The sequence below is a fragment of the Saimiri boliviensis genome, chromosome 6 (genome assembly GCF_048565385.1).
Source record: "Saimiri boliviensis isolate mSaiBol1 chromosome 6, mSaiBol1.pri, whole genome shotgun sequence".
NCBI classification, from domain to species: domain Eukaryota; kingdom Metazoa; phylum Chordata; class Mammalia; order Primates; family Cebidae; genus Saimiri; species Saimiri boliviensis.
The window spans coordinates 61,692,951-61,713,248 of NC_133454.1; the positions used below are offsets into that span (position 1 = coordinate 61,692,951).

Sequence of the window (20,298 nt, forward strand, 5' to 3'; positions counted from 1 at the left end):
ATTCTGCTCATTCATCCATTGATGGACACGTGGGTTGCCTCCCCATTAGCTGTTGTGAATAATGCTGCTGTGAACATGGCTGTATAAATATCTCTTTGATATCCTGCTTTCAGTTCTTTGGGGTATATACCCAGAAGCAGAGTTGCAAGATCCTGTCTTGTTTCTTGTTTTCTCTTTGATTCCATGTTTTTTTCTTTTTGTTTCATGGGACTGCCGATATTACATATTCAAGTATTTGTTGATGACGTGCACTGTGTCTGGCTTGTTCAAAGCCTGAGGTCTTGAGTACTGACTTGTTCAAAGCCTGAGGTCTTGAGCACCCTGTGCCTGCTGAGTAGTAAAGCAGCTTTGAAAGGGTCTGTTCTGTAGAGGGGACACTTCTTTGGAGAAGGATTAATCAGAAACTTGGGTGCTGACTGTAGGAGGTACTGCATGTAGAAAGATGGGAGGTGGGGAGTGCAGCTTCCCCAATTTTGCCTTTAACTTCAGATCCTTGGGGTGGGTGCATTGCTTCTCCTGGAATGGAGGGGTGCTGGGGAGCAGGACCTGGGTCAGGTCCACGCAGGCACTGGATTTGTCCTTCACTTTGGGCCTGGGCTGCTCTCTTGACTCTCCCCTTGTCACACTGGCTTCAGCTTTCTCACCCTGAGAATGGAATTCAAAGCCTCTGCCCCTCCCAGGCAGACACCAGGGTATGATTTTCAAGTGGTTGGTGTCTTGTGACTGGCAGCTGATAAACGGGTGATACAGTGTTTCTATACAGGAGTCTGCAGTGCCAGGAATCTGCAGGGGCGGATTGGGGGTTGGGGGAAGCCTGTGGAGCCCAAGGATGGGAACAGAGAGCCTTCTTTTGCTGTAGGTAGAAGCCTGTCCGGCTCCTTTCCCTCTAAGGTAAGACAGCTTGAGAGAAGTTTTCACCCTCCCATGCGTGGCCCTGAGGCAGTTAGCTGATCAGTTACTCACTGTGCTCTCTGCTGACTCTAATGAGCCAGGAAGCCTCCCTGTGCCCGGGCATGCTGTGATCTCGGTGTTCAGTGATGAGGTGAGGCTGCAGTGTCCAGCCAGGGGGCCATGCCACAGGGGCCGGAGGGCATCTGACCTGCTGTTACTGCTTCTTCCACTCTTGTTCCGTCTATACTGGGGCAGTGCCATCCGACTAACAGATCCATTTATTAATTCAGCACATTTGTTTTGAGAGCCTACAGGGTGGCGGGCACTATTGTAGACACAGGTGATACAGCAGCAAGCAAAACAAGAGAAACATCTTTGCAAGCAGGGGAGGGGATCTGCAGTGTGGGGTGAGTGGAGTTGTTGCTGGGAAGCAGAGAAGCTGGACAGAGAGGTCAGGCATGGTGGCTTACCCCTGTAATCCCAGCACTTTGGGAGGCTAAGGCTAACAGATCACTTGAGGTCACGAGTTCAAGACCAGCCTGGACAATATGGGGGAACCCCATCCCTACTAAAAATACAGAACTTAGCTGGGTATGGTGGCGCATGCCTGAAATCCCAGATACTTGGGAGGTTGAGGCACAAGAATTGCTTGAACCTGGGAGGTGGAGATTACAGTGAGCCAAGATCATACCACCGTACCCCAGCCTGAATGACAAAGCAAGACAATGTCTCAAAAAAAAAAAAAAAAAAAAAAACTGGTTGAAGAGAGATAGCCAAGCCCCATGTCTAGGGAAAAGTGTTCTGGACTGAGTGACAGAAAGTAGAAAGCCTCAGAGGAGGGAGCATGCCTAGCTGGCCCCCGAGACCTGGCGAGGCTGGTGTGTGGGGCACGCTTCATGGAGAGGAATTAGTCAGAGGGAGGAGGTGCTGGCCACTAGAGCACGTGCGTCTCTGTGGGTCAGAGCAAGGGCCCAGGTTCTCCCCGTAAGAAAAGGAGCCCATGGAGGTTTTGGAGCTGAGAAGGAGTTTTACAGATGGCTGATCTATTCTGGAGACTTGTAATTAGTGGAACAACTGAATCCAAGAGTGTTGCTCAGGTGAATTCTAACCTTGTGGGAGAATTCCCTGGCCTGTAGCCTGCTCTTGCCATACCTAGTGGTTGTATTAATGATGTTAAATGCACAGTCCAGCTTGAGTCCCCTCTAGAACAGCCACTAAGCTGTGAGGAAACGCTGTGGGTTGGCAGATACCGTGGAGACTCACTCCTGGACAGGCTGCGGAATGTGTGGAAGCAGGTACAGCCCAGGCCCATGCTGAGGTTCAGCAGGGAAGCCAGAGGAGTCCGGGGCCCGGGAGACCTGGCTTACAGTGGAGAGAGTCAGTCCGTGCCAGTGGTGGGATGTGGCTGCAAGAAATGGTCAGATTCACGGAAGTCTGGTGTCCAGCTGGCAGGCGTTAGTGATCCCACGAACACAGCTGTGTGCCTTGAACATGCACTCCAGAGCTTCCAGAGAGCGCCGGGGCTGTGGGGGCTAGAGACGTGCCTGGTGCGGAAGCTGGCTGAGAAGGGGCTGGACAGGCTCTTGGTCACTGTGTGGAGCCTTCGAAGGACTTGGATATGCTTGAGACTCCCTTCCCCTAATTGCTGTATAGGGCAGGGTGGACACCCAGGGATCTTGGAGTCTAGGGAGCCAGTCTGCACAGGATGGTTTTAGAAGAAGCTGTAGGGTGTGGGAGTTCGGGGTGGGCTCTGGACGAAGGAGCCAGAATTCCAGTCCCAGCTCCACTCCTCAGGAGCTGTACAACCTGGCTCATTATTGACCCCTTCCCCACCTTAGTTCCCTGGCTCTACAATGGAGGTAATTATCATGTTGAACTTACTGGGTTGAGATAATATTTAATACTTGTACAACCCTTAAAAATGTCTAGCACAGTGGTCCTCAACCTTTGGAAATGTCTGGAAACATTTTTTCACACCTGAGGAGTGGGATTTCCTACTGGCGTCTAGTGGGTGGAGGCCAGAGATGCTACTACACATTCCATAATATACAAGACAGACCCCGCAGCAATGAACAGTCTGGCCCCCAAAGTCAGCAGAGCAGAAATTGCAAGATCCTGATTCCTTTTCCTTTTCCTTTTATTTTTATTTTTTTGGCCACCTGGCTGTGAGTAAGAGATCCTGGTTTTGCACAGAGTGAGCATGCAGTATGTTTCATTTGCCAATAGGCCATGCAATACATTATTATTCATATATTTTTCTTTTTTTTTTTTTTTGAGATGGAGTTTCACTCTTATTGCCCAGGCTGGAGTGCAATGGCGTGATCTCAGCTCAGTGCAACCTCTGCCTCCCGGGTTCAAGTGATTCTCCTGTCTCACTCTCAGAGTAGCTGGGATTGCAGGTGCCCACCACCATGCCCAGCTAATTTTGTTTTTAATAGAGACGGGTTTTCACCATGTTGGTCAGGCTGATCTTAAACTCCTGACCTCAGGTAATCCACCCACCTCCACCTCCAAAGTGCTAGGATTACAGTCATGAGCCACTGTGTCCGGCCTTGTTATTCACATATTATTACTTGTCAAATGTATATAGAACATCTGCCACATTCTTGGCAGTTTAATAGAATCTGGAGATACAAAGAAGTTCCTAACCATAGAGGTCATAACCTCATAGGCAAGATAGGAAAACAGAATTGTATAACACAATTCTGTTAGTAGTTGCTCAGATTGGCTCTTGGTAGAAAAACATCATTTTCAGAGGTCACAGGATAGTGGCCAATATTTGAAAGCCAGTAATGATAAAAATGGTTACCTGTGTAAAAGAAAATTTTTGAGGTGCAATAATATTTTAAAGAATTTATTTGAGTAAGAAGTAATTCATGAATTGGGAAACAGAAAACCAAAAGAGGCTTAGTGGCCCAATGATAAAGCTTCAGAGGCGGGTGTTTGGAGGGTGAATATTAGAAGCAAAAAAAGAATGTATTTGATTTGGTTGCAATTACAAAATTGCTTTGTTTTGTTTACCTTGTTTGAAGTTGCCTAGTCACATAACGCCTGTCAGTTGGCTGCTTACGATTGGCTGAAGTTTTATTTGTGTCAAACAGAAGCATTTACCAGAAATAACCCCAGTTAAGTTTTGATTATGCTGTCTTTGAAGCAAGGTTAAGGCTGTTGTTAAGGCCTCTTGGTTTTGTTTGCTAAGGAATTTTTTTTTTTTTTTTGAGACGGAGTTTCGCTCTTGTTACCCAGGCTGGAGTGCAATGGCGCGATCTCGGCTCACCGCAACCTCTGCCTCCTGGGTTCAGGCAATTCTCCTGCCTCAGCCTCCTGAGCAGCTGGGATTACAGGCACGTGCCGCTATGCCCAGCTAATTTTTTGTATTTTTAGTAGAGACAGGGTTTTACCATGTTGACCAGGATGGTCTCGATCTCTTGACCTCGTGATCCACCCACCTCGGCCTCCCAAAGCGCTGGGATTACAGGCGTGAGCCATCACGCTTGGCCCTGCTAAGGAATTTTTCAGGCCTGGTCTCCAAATCTTGCTTTAATAATTCCTTGCTTTTGGTTATTCTGTTAGCAAGCTGATAGTGTGACTAGATGACACGGCATTCTTCTCTGTTACCACCACTGATATAGTCACTGGGACAAAGAATCAGGTAGATGTTGCCATCATCAGTAGGTCGGCTGGGAATCAGAATTCCATGGCCACAGTTAGCAATTACATAGTCAGTGTTGCTTTCCTCAAGTTGAATGATCCTCATGGTAATCATTTGATATTTGAGCAGCTGTTGGAAATAATTTAGAACCCTTGAGAGAATACAAGGCACCCGGGGCAGGGTGGGGGCGGGGGCGGTAAACACAATAATTATCAGGAGAATAATAGCCAAGAATTGAAAAATGCCTCAGAGCAAAGATTCCCAGGAGCCAAGACTTAACCAACTGAATGAATCAATGGAGAAGGCAGTGCCTATCTCATGAAAAACTCATGTGTGTCTTTAACATCTTTTAAATTTTTGGTAACAATACCTGATTTGTTGATGTAAAAACAACATTTTTTTTTTTGAGATCGAGTCTCGCTCTGTTGCACAGGCTGGAGTACAGTGGCGTGGTCTTGGCTCACTGTAACCTCCGCCTCCCAGGTTCAAGTGATTCTCCTATCTCAACCTCCTGCGTAGCTGGGACTACAGGTGTGCACTACCAAGCCTGGCTAATTTTTGTATTTTTAGTAGAGATGGGGTTTCACCATGTTGGCCAGGCTGGTCTCAAACTCCTGACCTCAAGTGATCACCCACATAGGCTTCTCAAAGTGCTGAGATTATAGGTATGAGCCACTGGGCCTGGCCAACAACACCCCCCACCCCTCCCCCCGCTTTTTTTTGAGAGGGAATCTTGCTCTGTCTTGCCCAGGCTGGAATGCAGTGGTGTTATCTTGGCTCACTGCAGCCTCCACCTCCTGGGTTCAACTGATCCTCCTGTTTCAGCCTCCTGAGAAGCTGGGAATACAGTCATGTGCCACCACACAATTTTGTGTTTTTAGTAGAGACGGGGTTTTACCATGTTGGCCAAGCTGGTCTCGGATTCCTGACCTCAGGTGATCCGCCTGCCTCAGCCTCCTGAAGTGCTGGGATTATAGGCGTGAGCCACCACCTTTTTACCAGTTAGGGAACAAGGTCTGCCCTTTTGGAGAGTTAAAGTATCAGAACTCTTCTGTTGTTCAGTACTACTGAGGCCAGTTTATTCATCCCAGATTGTACTGCTTAAGATAATTCAAAGTATCATTTAAACTTTTTTCAGAAGTTGGTAAAATGTTAATTGATTTTTATCAATTCAGACACTCCCAACTGAGGGAAAAGGGCCCTTCCAGAAGTATGAACTCCAGAACCCCTTTATAAGATTGGGTTTGGGATATGATAATTCTCTATTGTGAAGGATCACTTAATGTACAAATGACTCTAAGGATTTGTATGGCAATTGAAGAGTCATATCTAATCATTCTAGGTAGAAGATAACCCAAACCACAGATCCAGACTGGCTAGGTAGAACACCAGTTCCTATACTGTGTTGCTGCATAAGATGAATAATTAAGTGTTATCTATAGAAAGGGTCAAAGTGGATCCTCTTACCCACCAATTAGGGGTGATATGAATGTCATGGTTTTCTTGGTCACATCTGCATCTGCACAGTGCCATGCTGAATGTTTATGGTTTCAACTGGAATAGGAACAAAAAACATTTCTATGAATTTGATAAAATGACTGTATGCCATCATTAATTAAGGATGATTGGTTTCTTTCCAAATATGACCTGAGCATTGATCTGTTCAATAAACAAGACTATAATTTACTTTATATAGTGGATCTATTGAGGCATACAGTTTGCTTTTAGAGTTTCCATTGAACCAGTGTCTAGTTCTAGTAAGTTCTCTGATGATATGGTTGAGGCTTTCATGGTCATGTTCTGATTTTATATATGTGTCATCATATACAGGAGTCTAGTCTTCGTAATCTGTGTCAAACCAAAGAATTTGATTACAGAGGGATTCTGGAACACTGTCTAAATTAGGCCCAGTTCCATTAATGTTTTCTATGCATAGAGATAAGTTATCATTAATGATATTAATCATAGTTGTATATCCCTTCTCCTCTATTGCTTCTTCCCAGGGATACACTGATTGATCATAAATATCAATCAACCTGCCAAGGGAAGGATACCAAACCTTTTCCTAACACCAGTTTCCTGAATTGCTCACTCAAGTGTGTATAGGAGCAGGTTCTAATAATTAGTTGTGATTCTTTCCATTTATCTAGAGGATTATGTAGCCAGCAATTTCTTAGTATCGAGAATGGCTTCATGTTGAGCAGGAGGTCTTAGAGGATATTCAGTTTGAGTAATGAAATTCCCTAACAAAAATAAAAGTGTGAACATTCTGTGCTAAAACAAAACAAAAACAAGTCTGAGTCAATGGAAGAAGTCACATGGATTCTTGTTTCATTGTCTTGGGAAAGCTATTTCATGATACCATCTACTTTTATGGAAGGATTTCTCTTGGACATCCGTAACTTTATTTTTTTTAAATTTTATTGTTACTTTATTTTTTTGAGAGGGAGTTTCACTCTTGTTGCCCAGGCTGGAGTGCAATGGTGTGATCTCTGCTAACTGTAACTTCTGCCTCCTGGGTTCAAGTGATTCTCCTGCCTCAGCCTCCTGAATAACTGGGATTACAGGCATCTGCCACCACGCTTGGCTAATTTTTTATATGTTTTGTAGAGATGGGGTTTCACCATGTTGGCCAGACTGGTCTCAAACTCCTGACCTCAGGTGATCCACCCGCCTCAGCCTCCCCAAGTGCTGAGATTATAGGCGTGAGCCACCACGCCCGGCCAAGTATCCTTAATTTTAAATCACATGTAGGTTGACAAGTCCAAAAGTGTAAGAGAGCTTTATTAGTTATGAAACATGTATCCAGGGCCAAGATCCTGAAGTTTTGCTACAGTGAGAATATTAAGAAGAAACTGGTATAGTCTCTTTTTCAACAGGGCTCAAGGGCAGTAGTTCTCTGCTGTCTTTTACAAAAGACCTAGTCTCTGTTGGGAGCGGTGGCTCCTGCCTGTAATCCTAGCACTTTGCGGGGCCGACGCAGGCAGATCACCTGAGGTCAGGGATTCCAGACCAGCTTGGCCAACACAGTGAAACCCCGTCTCTACTAAAAATACAAATATTAACCAGGAGTGTTGGCGCATGCCTGTAATCCCAGCTACTTGGGAGTCTGAGGCAGGAGAATCATTTGAACCAGTGAGGCAGAGGTTGTAGTGTGCCGAAATTATGCCATTGCACTCCAGCCCGGGCAACAGAGGGAGACTCTATCAAAAAAAGAAGAATCCAGTCTCCAGATTCCAGGTCATGGAAGGCAGAATCATCATCAGTAGGCAGATCACAGAAAGCCTCCTTCACCTGGTGGAATATACTTTGGCGTAATACATCAAGGCCTTGCAGTATTGAGTCATATCAGAGCCAACAGTATAGCAGATAAATGAAAGGTACAAGTCGTTCAGTATTTATTTCATAGTCAGTTTGTGTTTTTCCATAGGGGTTGATGTTATTGCCATAAAGGCTGATGTTATTGCCATAAAGGCCAGCGGTAATTCTTTTGGCCAAGATGATTCAGTTGACTCTGTTAATTTAGCTAATTTTAGTTCTGTGGTACTATTTCTCCATTCAACTTTTCCAGAGGACTGAGAGTGAAAAGGGCAATGATAGTGCCATTAGGTCTGTAAACTCTTTATTTGGTTGATAACCTGTCAAATAAAGTGAATTACCCTAGCACTGGAGATCTCCTCAGCAGGCAGGTGGGATTTCATCTTTCTGGAGCCCGAGGGTCTTCAAAAAAAGAGCTGCCCAGTGGAGTCTCCCTTGCTGGTGAGCTCCACCCTCTTTTCTCCAGAGCTCTTTGCCCCGCAGGTACCTGCAGGGATGGAGGGAGCTGGCCAGAGCAAAGAGGAGAATTTTTTTTTTTGAGACGGAGTTTCCCTCTTGTTACCCAGACTGGAGTGCAATGGCGTGATCTCGGCTCACCGCAACCTCCGCCTCCCGGGTTCAGGCAATTCTCCTGCCTCAGCCTCCTGAGTAGCTGGGATTACAGGCACGCGCCACCATGCCCAGCTGATTTTTTGTATTTTTAGTAGAGACGGGGTTTCACCATGTTGACCAGGATGGTCTCGATCTCTTGACCTCGTGATCCACCTGCCTCGGCCTCCCAAAGTGCTGGGATTACAGGCTTGAGCCACCGTGCCTGGCCAAAGAGGAGAATTTTACTGACACCTTATCCAAGTGAGCACACAACATCCTTTTGTGCTTGGCTGATGAGTGCATTTCTGTCTGTTCATGCATACCTGGGAGTGTGCAGATGAGGGTGTGAGCGAGTATATGGCTGTGCATCCTTGCATTGATAAGAACATGGGGTGCACTTGTGCAGGTGCACAACACCCCCCCCCCCCCCCCGCCTGACCCAACCTGGGCTTGCCATGGTGCTTCACTGCCTCTGGCCCAGAGCTTTCCTCTGCTGGCTTTGAGACCCTGGCTTTGCACTGTGGCTTTATTCTGCCTTGGAGACCAGCTGGTCCCCTGCTGTGGTCTCTCATAGTAGAGAATGATCCCTCCCACCCATTCAGCTGTCTGGTGGCCCTGGGGCAAGTGTTTGTCCCCCATCTCCCAAACTAGATGTGTGTAGGGGTTCCCTGCCTGGAGTCCTAACCCAGCCAGGGTGGAGGGAATTGGTCAATACTGTGACCCATTCCGGCTCCATATGGATTTGGTTTGACAATAAAAGCTCCCTCTGTGTGTTCCCAAGCCCCTTACATAACCAGGGGCTCTGGGCAGAGGAGGAAAGAAGGAGGAGGTGGAGATGGGGACCAGGGGACACCAGAATGGGATGGCTGGAAAGGACACAGGGACCAGGAGGAGAGGGCAGGAGACGAAGGCCAGAGGGGAAGAGAGAGTGGGAACAGGAGGGGGAAGTGCTGGTCTTGGCGTCTCAGTTCAGTCTCCTGCCTCCTGTGGTGGTGGGGGTGGGGGGAGGTGGTGAAGTCCAGGCCACGGACCTCTGCTTGTGGATGCTTTGTCTTGTTCTCCTTGGACCTTTCCCTCCTGTCCTGGATGAGCTGAGGAGGGCTGTGGGACCTGTCCGGGGTGAGGTGAGGTCGGGTGTTGGGCTGGACTTGGGAGGCTGGTCCTTGGCTCCACCCACCCGGTAGCTGAATAAACGCCATTAAAAGAAAAATCTGTTTCCTCTCTCTCCCGGCTTCCATTGCCTTCCCCCAGGACCCATGCCTGGTTCCAGAACCCCCCTGACCGCTCCTCTCGCGATGCTCAGAAGGGCAGAATAACTGCAGCCTTTCCCTGTGGCCTGCCACACTGGTCCCAGGCCCCCTCCCGGCCCACTCATCCAGGGACACAGCCCTGGCCTTGGCCCACCCCCATTAGAGGGTGTGTGGCCCTGAAACGCACTCCCTGCTCCGTGATCAGACGCTGTCTTCTGAGCATCACTGACCCTGCAGCTGTCCAAATAGAGCAAGAAGCAAATGTTCTCCTTGGGGCACAGCTGGACTGACAGCCCTGCAGGGCCAGGTGAGCTGCCAGGCCTGGGTGTGCTCTCGGGTGTGGGTGTGGGTATGGGGGCACCACCTCCTGAGCCTCCATCCCTTCAGCTCCTCCTGGGCAGAGGGAACAGCCACTCAGGGGTGGCCAGGAGGATTGGGGGCCTCTGGGCTCTCCCAGCTTCAGCTGGGGCTGGGACCTTGGGGGACCTGCTCTCCTGGGTGTCCCCAGGCTCTGTCTCTGGTCTGTGCCACAGTGTCTGGGTTTCTGGCACCAGGCTTCCTTGGGAAGAGCCTCTGGGTGTGCACCGGCCCTGAGGGTGAGGCTGGTCCCAGGCTGCAGGGGACTGAGGGCCCAGCTCTTCCACCTTGAGAACAAGGATGGTCCCTCAAGGGTGGGAGGAGGAGGAGGTGCTGGCCAGGACCTTAGATTACCCAGGGCATGGGGCTGGGGCATCGCAGATGTTGAAGAAGCCGGTGTTCAGGCACTTGGCAGGACCCGTGGCACCACTAAGTTGACTTAGTGTCTCTGCCCTGGGGTATCACATGGGACCCTGGGCTGGCTGCTGTGTGCAGGGGTGGGTGCGGGCCATGGACCAGACCTGCTGATCAAGTTGTAGGCTCTGGAATCCTCTGTCCCCAGGCAGTGACCGGGCCCTGACAGACCTGAGTGTGGCCCTCCTATCACTCCCCCAGGTATGAGTGCAGATGACCCTGAAATTGCTAAAGCCTCGAGTCTTAAGCCCAGGAAATGTGAGCAGGCTGGGCACCCAGATTTGGGTGCTGGGTGGGCTGAGAGGACAGTCCCTGTCACTGGGACTGGGCACAGGTGCAGAGAGGCTGGGCCGGGCCCAGAGGACAGTGAGTGTGTGTTGTGTGGGGGCCTATCCAGGGAGTGTCCTTCAGGGGCAGCAGGCTCTGCAGTACCCTTGGGCACGGCCACAGGCTGCCCTGGGACACTCCCCAGACCTTCTGGGAACACACCTGTGGGGCTCCTAGGTGTGGCTGGGTCTCCTGGCAGGAGCTGGTTTCTTCCTGGGAGCTGAGTTTGCTGGACCGAGGATGAGGAGCCAGAGTTCCCCTTTCCCTGGCTTTGGAGGAAAGAGGTCCCTGAGGGCTGGCACAGCCACTCCCTGCCCCCTTGGAGGCTCTAGGCTGCCTGGTGATGGCTCCAGGGACTTGCAAGCTGACAAACAAAGTCTACAAGAGCCAGAGCTGTGGCAAGAGGAACACAGTGAGCCTGGGGGAGGCAGAGCAGCAGCAGCTGGGCCCTGGCCAGCCCTGAGGAATGGGGGACGAGAGTGCCCTGGCAGGGGGAGCCCTTCAGACCCTGGAAGCTGTATGTGGGCACTGGGGGTGGGCAGAGCTGTGTGTGTGTGTGTGTGTGTGTGTGTGTGTGTGTGACCAGGCTTGCGGGTGCCTGAGTCCGGACTATCGTGTTTGTGCTGGAGAAGCCTGTGTAGGTTACTGACATGGGAGGGCCAGTGAGCCACAGGGACTGGAGAGCTGGCACAGAAAGGGGCTATCTGTCCCTCCTGGCTCTGGGTGTGGGTGCAGCTGTGCCTGTTCCACATTTCCCCACCAGAGGTGGCCCTGGGTTATCTCAGCTGCCCAGAGCTTCAACCAGCCCTGCCCCACATTCACACCAGTTCCCCCAGAGGGGCCACTGCACAGAGACTTAGCTCTGGGCACCTAGGAGGGCCCCTTCTCCCCTCATCGTCCCTCCCTCATGGCTCACCTTTACTCTGAGGGGGTGGACTCCCTGCTGGGGACAAGCTGGAGAGGGACTCTCTTGCGGCCTTCTTTGTTCGCAGGGAAGGGCTGCTGCAGGATGGAGGGCTTGCTTTTCCTGTCCCCCCTCGAACCTCCTTCACTCAGTCCTCATCTGGGGGCCCTGCCCCACTCTCCCTCTCACGTGCAGGGGCTTCCCCTCTGGCAAGCCTGCCTCGCTTCTCCCCGGCTCAGCCCCTTTTACCCTGCTGGCTCCTAATGAGACTTCAGGTGTGGACCCTCAGCTGCACAGGTCCAGAAACTTCGTTGTTCGTCAAGCGCCAGGCTGACCCTGGTGTCCGTCTTAGTGCCCAGGTGATGTTCTGGTGAGGGGAGGCGGGGGTGCAGGGTCTGCCGAGTGAGGATTCCTACTCAGAGGAGACAGAGGAAAGGGGTTTCTGAGCCCAGATCTTCGCTGCTCCGAGATACTCAGAACCAGAGCGGAGAGGCTGAATTGAGAGGCTGTAGTGTGGGGCAGGGCTGGAATTAGTGGCACCTGTGTGGGCTGGAATTAGTGGCACCTGTGCTGAACATTGGCCTGTACTGTCCTGCTGGGGATTTGGGGGACCGGGTTTAGATAGAGTGTATCACCTGCATAGGGAGCACTGTTCTGGAAGTGGACTCTGTTCAGGTGTCGGGGGCCTGCCTTTGCGGGGCACCGTGGTGGAGATGGAGCGCCACTCATGACAGGAGGCTGGTGTCTGATCAGGCTGAGGGATCCGGGTTCCAGCCCTTCGGGGAAGGCAGAAAGAGGCGGAACTGGTCAGGGCCTGGGCGCCAACTCCAGGAGGTGCCACACCCAGAAAGAGAGAGAGTGGCCTCCTCCCCTCCCCTTCTGCATGCCACCCATCCCAGCAGCACCCCCTGAGGCTGGGCCCTGGATGGATCTGAATTGAGGGCAGGGCAGAGTGGGAGTGGCAGTGCCTCTGCCTGTCTCCCTGGCCTCGGCAGAGTCTGTGTCACATCTGGACCAGGAGAGGTGAGTGTGATTGTGGTAGTGGTGGGGGCAGTGGCTGAGGACCCCTCTCTTTGCTGGGCTGGGGCAGAGTTTGAATGGAGAGGGGCTGCCTTGTGCCTGGGAGGGGAGGTCCAGGTGTTGCTGGCACCTTCCGGGTCCTGAGTGCCTGCTCTGTTGTGCCCGGCCCCTGCTGAGGCTGTGGATGTTCAAAACCAGGACATGTTTTGAGGCTCAGGACACCTCTCAGGACTTGCTGCTGTTGCCCCCACTTAAAAGAGGAGTCCTCTGAGGCTCTGAGAGGTTAAGTATCTGGTCTGGGTCACCTGGTCAGTTTCTGAGCTCCAGACAGCTCATCCCAAATTTCATGGCTGCACAGAGTGTAGGGATTAAAAGTAGTTCCTGCTGCTTGTATGTTAAATCCTGGTTTCACCGTTTTTCAGCTGTCTGAACTTAGGACCCTTAATGTATTCTCTTTGTGCCTCAGTGTTCTTCTCTATAAATGAGAACAATAGAGTACTCCCTCATCAATTGGTTGAAAACTTCAGTGACATTTTGCACAGCAGTTGCAGCATAGCCGCAGGGATGATTTAAAAGTGAATCCAGGACAGGGCATGGTGGCTCACACCTGTAATTTCAGCACCATGGGAGGTGAGGTGGGAGGATTACTTGAGCCCAGAGTTTGAAGCCACCCCGGGCAACATAGTGAGACCTCGTCTTATAAAAAAAGGTGAATGCAGGGGTGTCATGCTTTGTTACTAATGTCCTCCAGTGACATTCATGACACCCAGACTTAGAATCTTAGCTCTTGGCCTGTGATGTCTACACCACGTGTTCCTGTGTCCTCCCTGGCACCCCCTCGCCTTCCTGACTGTCTGCATCGCGTAAGACTTTCTGTGCCTTGCACCCAACAAGCCCAGGGTCTTGGGCACTTCTCTCAGTCTGGAACCTTGCCACTCCCCGATCTTCCCATGCCCACCTTTCATGTAGGCCTCAGGTTCACAGCCAGCTCCTCAGAGGCATGGTTCTTACCCTCCAGTGGCCAAGGTACTGGCCCTCACTCTCTGCCCCCAGGCCGCTTGTTAGCAGTCTTATGGTTTGTGTCATTGTCGCATCTTCTCCCTCATTTCCTGTGTGCCATGTCCTGAGGATGAATGCCATGAGTCCAGGCTTGTCACCCTGTTTCTGCCGTGCCATAGTGCCTGAGTCAGTGTCTTGCTAGCAATCGGCCTGCAGGCCCTGTGGCTTCTGTTTCTGCTGATCTGTCCAGCCTCACTATGTCTGGGGAGGCCTTGGGGTCCCCAGTGGGCACTGGGACAGGGGTATTATTCCACTAGGCCTTCTGTGGAGCAGGTAGGGAAGGGGTGATGTGCCCCCTGCAGCTCTCCTGGGACCATACAGGTTAGTCCTGTGGGTGACCTCACTTTAGAGACGGCTGGCCAGCTGTCCCAGAATTAGGACGTGGGTGCAGCTGGACCAAAGGTGGCTGGAGCCAGCTCTACAGAAACCACACCTGCTCATGAGAAGGATATCCTTGTGAGTACAGAGGAGATGGCACGGAGAGAGACACACACCCGGGGTGGCTCTGCCAGCTTCCCCTGGGGTCCTGGCGAAGCCCGGGTCTGTGCACACCCAGATCTTTGCACTGCGCTGATTTAACTTGGGAGGAGAGAAGGAAGTCAGCTGCTCTGAATGGTGTTGCTGCTAATCTCTACAGCACTTTCCTGTAAATTAGGAAAGGGAATGCCCCACCCCCATCCCCCACCCGGTTGGAGACTCGGGGCACTAGAGCATACAGTTTGGCAAGCAGGTGGAGGGCTGGAGCCCAGCCTCACTTGCCGCCCAGGCTAGGCTGTGATTGCCCAGGGTGCATACTGTGTCTGGTGCTCTGCCCTGCTATTTCTGTCCTCAGGGTAGGACACATGGAAGGCAAGGAGGGCCGGTCAGTGGGAGGCACAGGTGCTGCGTGTTCTAGGGTCTGAGATCAGCTGCTTCCATTCAGTAATGATCTTTGGAGCTAAGTTAATTGTTGTCTGCTCTTGCCACCTCCCTTCCAGACAGTACCATTTTTTCCCCATTTACCCAACAGAAAACCTGAGACCTGGAAAAGTTGTTAACACTCAGAAATTATAGTTGGTCCAAAATTCACATCCAAGTGTGAGACTTCAATATTTACTTCTTATTTTTTCTTCTTCCTCTCTTTTTTAAATTAAATTTTATTTGAAAGGGTATCAGAGTCACCAGTTTTAAAAAGGTAAGCAAGCCAGGTGTGCTGGCTCACGCCGTTAATCTCTGCATTTTGGGAGGCAAAGGCAGGTGTGTCAGTTGAGCCCAGGAGTTTGAATCATCCCGTGCAACATGGTGAGACCCCATCTCTCCAAAATTTCCAAAACTAGCTGTTTGTGGTGGTATATGCCTGTGGTCCCAGCCCCTGGGGCAGTGCTGGGTAAAAGGGTTGTTTTAGTCTAGGAGGTGGCCCCAGTGAGCCGAGATCAGGCCTCTGATTTTCAGTCTGGGCTACAGAGCAAGACTCTGTCTCAAAAAAAAAAAAAAAAAAAAAAAAATTTAATCAAGGTAAAAAGTACAAACCGGAATATGAGCATAAGTCACTCTCATTCCAGACCCCTGGCCCACAGGAATAGCCTTTGTTTTGAGTCCTTCTGAGGAATCTATTCATGTACAGACATGAATGGGTATGCATGTCACTCTTTTGTGAAAGTGCATTTGGAGATACGGATATCACTGTTTTGTACAAGTCTTTTAAGTTTGAATACTATGGATATCATGTTTTAGAGACTAGTTGATATGATACCAGCATGCATAGGTTTGCACCCTCTTTTTCACAGCTGTGTGGTGTTTCCTTGTCTGCGTAGATTTCAAGTTCTTTCCATTTTAAGCTCTTAGAAAAAGTGCTGGTGAAGATCTTGATAGACAAGTCTCTGTGCAAACAGTAAACTTTGTAGAATAAAGTTCTGGCCATGGGCCAAATGCCCTCCCAGAGGTGACACTAGTTTTCATTTCCTTGTACATCTGCGAGAACTCAGGCCCCTTGTGTTTTGCTGTTATGATGAGTGAAATACATTGTCTCCGCTACCGTGGAATATATGCCTCCTGGGTTCAGGCAATTCTCCTGCCTCAGCCTCCTGAGTAGCTGGGATTACAGGCATGCACCACCATGCCCAGCTAATTTTTCGTATTTTTAGTAGAGACAGGGTTTCACCATGTTGACCAGGATAGTCTCGATCTCTTGACCTCGTTATCCACCCGCCTCAGCCTCCCAAAGTGCTGGGATTACAGGCTTGAGCCACCGCGCCCGGCAATGAGCATAGTTTCTTATGTGCTATTCATTTTTCCACATTAAAGTAAATATTCATATCCTTTGCCTATTTTTGTTTTATTTATTTTCTTTTTTCTTTTTTGAGACAGAGTCTGTCTGTCTCCTAGGCTGAAGTGAAGCTGTGCAATCCCAGCTCTCTGCAACCTCCACCTCCTGGATCTAAGTGATTCTCCTTTCTCAGCCTCCCAAGTGGCTGGGACTACAGGCACCCGCCATCATGTCCGGCTAATTTTTGTGTTTTTAGTAGAGGCAGGGGTTTTACCATGTTTGCCAGGGTGGTTTTGAACTCCTGACCTCATATGATCCACCCACTTTGGCCTTCCAGAGTGCTGGGATAACAGGTGTGAGCCACTGTGCCTGGGTCTTTGCCAATTTTTAAATTAGGTTTCTTGGTTTTTTTCTTTTTGATTTTCGTGAACACGTTATAGGCTCAGGGAATTTACTGATATGTTATGTATAGGTTGCAAATGCACTTTAGTTTTCAGTTGTCTTTTTTTTTTTTTTGAGACGGAGTTTTGCCCTTGTGGCCCAGGCTGGAATTCAGTAGGGTGATCCTTGCTCACTGCAACCTCCACCTCCCAGGTTCAAGTGATTATTCAGCCTCAGCCTCCCAAGCAGCTGGGATTACAGGCACCTGCCACCACGCCCAGCTAATTTTTGTAATTTTAGTAGAGATGGGGTTTCACCATGTTGGCTAGGCTGGTCTCAAACTCCTGACCTCAGGCAATCTACCCGCCTCAGCCTCCCAAAGTGCTGCAATTACAGGCATTAGCCACTACCCCCGGCCTCAGTTGTCTTTTAAGTGTTTAATTTGTCTTCTCTCCATTCCTTCCTCTCTCTTGCACTTGCTGTCTGTCTCACTTAAATTTTATGTAGGTGAATATATTCATCTTTCTTTGTTTAGCTTCTCAATTTATATTTCTTCACTATCACTGTTCATTCCTTTTTTTTAATATGAAAATATTTCTGTAATAGACTTGCATGGGATAATCTGCCAGGTTGAACAAATGGGAATATTATCTCTCATGACATTAGATTTTTTTTTCTTTATGAAATATAATATTAGAAGTATAGAACCAAAGACATGCCCCTGTGACCTCTTTTATTCTTCCCCATCTCCCTGGAATATGATTTTCACTTAAAGTTGGGTATATACTTATGTTTTATTCCTGCATCACACACACAAATACACACTGTTTATATGCATAGATAGTGTTGTTTTTGGACTCCTACTTTACGTTTGTTTTTGCAACACTTTTTTAAACATGTTTTTATTTTTATTATTTTATTTAATATAGGCCCTTGCTCTGTCACCCAGGCTGGAGTACAGTGGCACCGTCATAGCTCACTGCAACCTCCATCTCCTGAGCTCAAGTGATCCTCCCACCTCAGCCTCCTGAGGAACTGGGATGATGACAGTCCTAAGCTACCAAGCCTGGCTAAGTTGTTTATTTTATTTTTTATTTTAAAAATAAAGATGAAATCTTGCTATGTTGCCCAGGCTGGTCTCAAACTCTTGGGCTCAAGTGATCCTCCTGCCCTGGCCTCCCAAAATGCTGGGATTACAGGCATGACTTTAAAAAGTTAACATTATGTGTTCAAGTTTAACCCAATTAGCCCATATGGATTGATGTCTTCAGTTCACATGGCTATATAGTATTCAGCTGCATGAATGTAGCACAGTGTATGTAGGCATGGCTGTACTAATGATAGTTGTTTCCAGTTTTACTGCTATTGCAGCACTGCCTAATAAATATCCTGGAATGGGTTGTACTTATATACTTTCGAATGGAATTCCCAGATTGTAAAATATGCACATCTTCAGCCTTACTAGATATTATGAAGTACTCTTCTAAGCCTTTTTGCCAATTTGTACTTCTACCATCAATGTGGAAATGATATTTGGTTTTAATCTGTATTCCCTGGTCACGAGTGAGCCTCAGCATCTTTTCCTATGCCCACTAAGTGTTTGGGTTTAATCTGTGAATTGTCTTTCTGTGTTCTTTGCTTTTTTTTTTTTTAATTCCTTTTGATTGCTTTGGTCGTTGGTACAAACACAAGGTTATATTGGCCACCTTAACCCTTTTTATGTGTATAGTTCAGTGGCATCAAGTACATTTAGAATGTGCTTCCATCCCGCCATCCATCTCCAGAACTCTTTTCATCTTGTGAAACTGAAACATCCTACCCACTAGTCAACAGCTCATTTCTGTCTCCTGCTAGTCCTTGGCAGCCACCGTTCTGCTTTCTGTGTCTATGAGTGAGACTGCTTTGAGTACCTCCCATAAGTGGAATGATATTAGATTGGTCTTTTCAGGATTGGCTTATTTCACTTCGCATAGTACCTTCAAGGTTGATCTATATTGGTAGTAGAATTTCCTCTGTTCTTCAGGCTGAATAATATTCCATTGTATGCAAAGACCACGTTTTATTGATCGGTTCATCCACTGATGGACACTTGGGGGGTTGCTTCCACATTAGCTGTTGTGAAGTGAATGATGCTGCTATGAACATGGGTGTACAGATATCTCTTTGACATCCTGATTTCAGTTCCTTTGGGGACCTACCCAGAAGTGCAGTTGCTTGATCCTATCTTGTCCCTTTGCTTTCTTGTTTTTTTTTTTTTCTTTTTGTTTAATGGGAGTATTGATATATTCAAGTATTTGTTGATTACATGCGTTATGCCTGACTTGTTCAAAGTCTGATGTCTTGAGCACTTTGCAACCCTGTGCCTGCTGAGAGATGGAACAGCTCTGAAAAGGTCTGTTCTGGAGTAGGGGTGCTGTTTGGGAGAGCGATTCGTCAGGGGCTTGGGTGCTGACTCTAGGAGGTGCAGCAGTTGGAAAGACAGAAATAGAGTGTGACTTCCCCAATGTGGTCTCCTTTCTTTTCCTCACCCCTTCTCTCCCCCCTACCCCAGCAGTGAGCCCTTGAGTCTGGCTCTGTAGGTGGATCTGCATTCAGTGCAGGGCGGAACCTGGGTGCCAGTGTTCCCCCTTGCGTCCCGGGCTACTGCCAGATCCTGTGTAGCATGTGGTATGGACCTGGCAGCCAGGAGGAGAGCTGAGTGTGGTTGGGGTCTTGGTGGGGCCAGTGGCAGTGGATCTCTCTCTTTGTTGGGCTGGGCCAGCGCTTGAATGGAGAGGAGCTGCCTCATGCCTGGGGAAGACAGAACCCAGTGTCACTGACACCTTCTGGGTACAGAGTTCTTGCTCTGTTTGGCCCATACCTAATGTTGTGAACTTGAAACACTGGGATGTGTTTTGAGGCTCAGAACACTTGTGATAACTTGGTCATGTTATTCCATATGTGTGTGTGTATTTATTATTATTTTTGAACATCACTGACCTGAAGACATTTACCCATAATTTACAGATGAGGAATCTGAGGCTTTGAGATTGTCAAGGTCACCTTCCCAGTGACTGCAGAGGCTGGATTGGCTCATGGGTCCAATTCTGTACCTCTCTCTACTGGCTCCTGGAGGCCACATGTACCTCGTGCTGCCTGGGACTTGGTCCTGGGGTTTCATCTCAGGTTGACCCTCTTTAGGAGGACGTAAGTAAGGAGGAAGGAGAGTTCCTCCATATTCGGATGTCCTCAAGCCTGTGGCTCTCATGGGACTGCACAGAGTTTATTGTCTGAGATCAGTCAGGCATGACAACCACCAGTTCCGCAGAAACCACATTTGCCTGGGGATAAAGGGGGTCCTTATGAACTCATCGAGAGGTGTTTGGCAGAACGTCTGCCAGCTTCCAGTGTGAGCTTCTAGCAAGCCCCTGGTGCCTTAGATGCTCAGGTTTTTTCAAAATAAGCCTGGCATGTTTTAACTTGATGAAACTTTCTGCTCACAGTCATCTTACTGTTTGCTGATTAATTCAGACCTCTATTCATTTAAATATTTGTCAGTTACTAACCATGTGTCAGGCATTAAATTTAGTGCTGGAGATACTACAACACATAAGTCCCTGCTTGCTCAGAGTGTGCGGTGTAGTTGATACTTGGGACAGTGTAGTTTAAGTGCCACAAAGGAAATAAAGCAGCATGATGTGACAGAGCCGGATGTGGTGGAGTGAGGAGGCTCCTCTGGACTAAGTGGTCTGAACCCCATGCAGGGAGAAAACCATGGCCGGGAGGAGAAGAGACCAGAAGAGAGGTCTGGGCTTCGGTCCCAACGACTGATTCCAGATCCCTCAACATTTATAGCATGACTAACTCTTGTTCTTTTTTTTCTTTTTTTTGAGAAAGGATTTCCCTCTGT

General features: G+C 48.9%; 1 protein-coding gene across 7 annotated transcripts in view; it reads left to right on the forward strand.

The window, feature by feature from the left end:
- ST3GAL4 (ST3 beta-galactoside alpha-2,3-sialyltransferase 4) overlaps positions 1–20,298 on the forward strand; it is a 58,297-nt gene that overhangs the window by 16,951 nt on the left and 21,048 nt on the right. The window contains exon 1 of one of the 7 annotated variants that reach the window (XM_074400847.1): positions 787–891. The exons of 5 other annotated variants lie outside the window; for them this stretch is intronic. The gene's annotated coding sequence lies outside the window, so the exon portion shown is untranslated. Of the gene's footprint in view, positions 1–786; positions 892–922; positions 10,010–20,298 lie in introns of those variants that run through there. One more of the 7 variants, XM_074400843.1, reaches the window with a different exon arrangement.